Source organism: Tiliqua scincoides, chromosome 9, assembly GCF_035046505.1.
Source record: "Tiliqua scincoides isolate rTilSci1 chromosome 9, rTilSci1.hap2, whole genome shotgun sequence".
Lineage (NCBI taxonomy): Eukaryota > Metazoa > Chordata > Lepidosauria > Squamata > Scincidae > Tiliqua > Tiliqua scincoides.
In genome coordinates this window covers 12,955,137-12,959,539 of record NC_089829.1, presented here as the reverse complement: position 1 = coordinate 12,959,539, position 4,403 = coordinate 12,955,137, and positions in this window count along the sequence as shown.

Here is a 4,403-nt window from a genome sequence, read left to right as displayed (position 1 = left end):
TCGCGGAGACCAAAAAAGCACCAATCAGAGCGCGAGAGCGCCGCGCCCCGCCTCCTTTTTTGGTTCCCCGGTTGCGCATGCGCTTTACCCAGAAGGGTGATGGGAAATGTAGTTATCGGGGAGGGGCGTTGGTGTCCCGTTGCTATGCTACCGCAGCGACCAGGACCGGCTGGGATGCAGCGCGCTGCTTGACTGGCCCGGGCGCTCGCGGGGCCGGAGGACCGAGGCAGGGAAGCCGCGGCCGAGGCCGGTGAGGGAGGGGACGGCTGGGTGGGTGGCGGGGCTGCTGGTAGAGAAGGGAGGCGTAGCAGCGCCCAGAGGTAGGCCCCGCCCTGCTCTTAGCCGCGCCCACACAGAGACGCCCCGCCCACTTTCTTTTGTGAGCCCCTTAAGTCACGTGTTGAGCATCATTTGTCATTGCTTTGAGTGGCTGCAGCATCAGGCTAGTCCTCAGTGAGGAGAGATATTTTTTTTTTAAGCTTATATATATATAAGTTAAAATTACTTTAACTTATATACTTATATACTTAAATTATATATATATATATATATATATATATATATATATATATATATATATAATTGAGGGGAGGGATATTATATATATATATTTAAAAAGTTTAAGTATATAAGTTAAGGTATATAAGTTAAAATGATTTTTAAAAAATATATATATGTATATATAATTGAGGGAAAGGATATATATATTTTTCTGGCTTATGTTTCTTGCATAGAAAGTTTATATGTGTGTGTGTGTATTGAGAGGGGATATATATGTGAATGAACTAATTAAATGAATAAATTAAAATAATTAAAGCAAATGATGGCATCCATACATTGACACCAGATTAATGTATGGCTGATTAACACTTCAGTATTATCTGCATCCAGGGTTTGAATTAAGAAGCTGAGGCTGCAATCCTATCCACACTTTCCTAGGAGTAGGCTCCATTGACTATAATAATAATAATAATAATAATAAAACTTTATTTTTATCCCGCCCTTCTCCCTAACGGGACCCAGGGCGGCTAACAACATATTAAAAACAATAGAATTTAAAAAAACATTAATACAAACAGATAAAAACATTTAAAAACACACTACAGGGCCATAAAAACAGTAGTCAGATTAAAAGAGTAAAAGAGCAGATCACCGAGGAATCAAGCCTGTAAAACTAAAAGATGTATAAAAAGTTAAGAAGGCCAGAAATCAGAAGGCTTGTTTAAACAACAGAGTTTTCAGGCCTCGCCGAAAGCTCTCAAGAGAGGGAGCCATTCTCAAGTCAAGGGGAAGGGAGTTCCATAATGTTGGTGCCACTACCGAGAAGGCCCTATTTCTTGCAGCCACCCCCCGGACCTCCTTGGGTGGCGGCACTTGCAAAAAGGCCTTCTCTGATGACCTGAGATGGCGAGCCGGATTGTACGGGAGTAGGTGGTCTCTAAGATATCCTGGCCCAGAGCAGTATAGGGCTTTAAAGGTCAAAACCAGCACCTTGAATTGGGCCCGGAAACGAATGGGCAGCCAATGCAGCCCCCGGAGAAGCGGGCTGACAGAGTCAAACCGCCTGGCTCCGGTGACCACACGGGCCGCCGCATTCTGTACTAATTGTAGTTTCCGAACCGTCTTCAGGGGCAGCCCCACATAGAGCGCGTTACAGTAATCTAACCTCGATGTCACCGTGGCATGGATCACCGTGGCCAGGTCTGCACGATCCAAGTACGGTCGCAGCTGGCGCACCAGCCGAAGAACTAACTTCTGAGTAGACATGCGCAGGTTTGGGTCCTGAGTCTGTTTCTCATTTTCAGGTGGGGAGTTTTCAAAGGGTATCACACTTGTACCCTTATATATATGCGCACAAACACATATGTGTATACACAGGCACACACATGAGTAGAAATGCACAATTCTATCTATCTATCTATCTATCTATCTATCTATCTATCTATCTATCTATCTATCTATCTATACTTACACATACAAATTCACAACTATATACAAGGTATACAAACATGCAATTACATATTACAGTGGTTCTCAAACCTTCTAGCCCTGGGACCTACTTTTAAGAATGACAGTCTGTCAGGACCAGCCTGAAGTGATGTCATTAACCTGGAAGTAATGTCATGGCCAAAGTGACATCATCCATTTTATTATTATTATTATTATTTACAGTATTTATATACCGCTTTTCAACAAAAAGTTCACAAAGCGGTTTACAGAGAAAAATCAAATAACTAATGGCTCCCTGTCCCAATAGGGCTCACAATCTAAAAAGATGTATTTGGGCTTCAAACTTAAACCACGATCAGCCAAAGGTGCCATTGCCCCATACGCTCCTGCTGTGATTTTGCATGGCTCTGAATTCAAACATTCCAGCTCAAAAGTCAAAACAGACGTAGACTTGGACCTTCTCCAGCCTCCAGCATCCCATCTTCCCACCTATTCAGGGCAAAGCAGCAGGAGCCTTCCCTGGCTCCGTACCCTGTATTTTCAGTTCTATCTTTTCAATAGTGGCTGAACTGGGTGCTAAGTGATCCGCCTGAAATTGGCTCATGACCCGCTTAGTGGGTCCCAACCCAAGTTTGAGAAATGCTGCACCAGAGGATTTTCTAGCTTGAGAAATGCTGATGTATTATATGTTTATATTGTGTATTTATTAATTATTTGTTATTTTATTTATTTTGGAGATTTCTATACCGCCTTTGCCTAAGAAACAAGCCTTTTTATAATGTATTATTGTATGCAAAATTATATATTTGTGCATATATGATATGTGCAGTATATGGACAATAATGTAATAATTTTGTATGTACTGTATATGTAAATCATATGGCTTAGTTTTAATTGGTTATTCTTATTTTCATCTGTCTTTTTGTCTTGTAATCTGCCATGAGCTCCTGGGTTCTCCACTATATTGATAGTTACATTAGAAATACTGTACTCTGCTTTTCAGTAACAAAATATCTCAAAATTGCTTGCAAGCATTGTCATAATATGCTAAAAGCAGTGCGCAAGTTGCAAGCCACGAATGAAGCTTGTGGTAAAAGCCTTGGGAGCAGAAATAATGAATAAAATTAAACAACTGGAGGATGGTTTAAACCAGGGGTGCCAAACATAAGGCCGAATGCGGCCTGCGGAAGCTTTTTACCCGCCCTCAGGCTCTCAGCTGCTGAGCAGTGCTGAGGTGTTACTGCTAAAAGGGCAGCCCCCACGAAAATTGGGTTCTCCCATATCTTGAATATGATAAAGATTTGTGTGTTTTTTCTTCTGTCATTTGTAGTTAATGAATTCCTAAGTGAGAAAAAGTGCTTATTTTTGGTTATGAGTTGTTTAATGACATCACTTCTTGCCTAACGACATCACTTCCGGCCCTCAGCAGGCATCATGAATGCCATTCGGCCCTCGATATGATACGAGTTTGACACATTGGTATAAGCCCTGAAGAATTCCCTGAGAAAAAGAAAGTGTTTTCAACTCCTGCTTAAAAGCAAGAAATCTACAAAGTCAAACAAGACTGCTCTTTGAAGCTATATAAAGATGTCTGGGGCATGTGTGCATGAATCTGTGTGTGTTTTTGTTTTAACTGTTATGCCGTCTGTGTGAAACCTCACAAAACAATGGAACTTATTATGAAGATGCATTTCTGCAGCACCCTTATACTGTATTGTGACTTACAGAACCCCATCAGAGTCTGTACTTGACACAGAGGGAAAAGGCAGCTCCTAGCCTTGAGAGGCTTAAAGAATTATTTATCTGTTTGTTTGTTAACTTACACAATGTCTGCTTCAGTTTTCAGATACCAAAGTGTTTGATAACAAAAAGAAAAAAAAATACTGTATAAGAATAATGAACTAGTGGTACCACTGGTGGTACTTGAGCTGGTGTCTGGTGGTGCTTGAGGTGATGTCTGTTGGTGCTTGAGGTGGTGTCTGGTGGCATGCACGGGACCCCCATAGCTCCACCACCTGGCAGTGAGACCAGCAATGCAACACAACAAGCAGCTGTAGGAGGCTGGGGTGAAGAACATAAGAACAGCCCCACTGGATCAGGCCATAGGCCCATCTAGTCGAGCTTCCTGTATCTCACAGCGGCCCCACCAAATGCCCCAGGGGGCACACCTGATAACAAGAGACCTGCATCCTGGTGCCCTCCCTTGCATCTGACAGAGCCCATTTCTAAAATCAGGAGGTTGTACATACGCATCATGGCTTTTCCTCCAGAAACTTGTCCAATCCCATTTTAAAGGTGTCCAGGCCAGATGCTGTCACCACATCCTGTGGCAAGGAGTTCCACAGACCGACCACACGCTGAGTAAAGAAATATTTTCTTTTGTCTGTCCTAACCCTGCCAACGCTCAATTTTAGTGGATGTCCCCTGGTTCTGGTGTTATGTGAGAGTGTAAA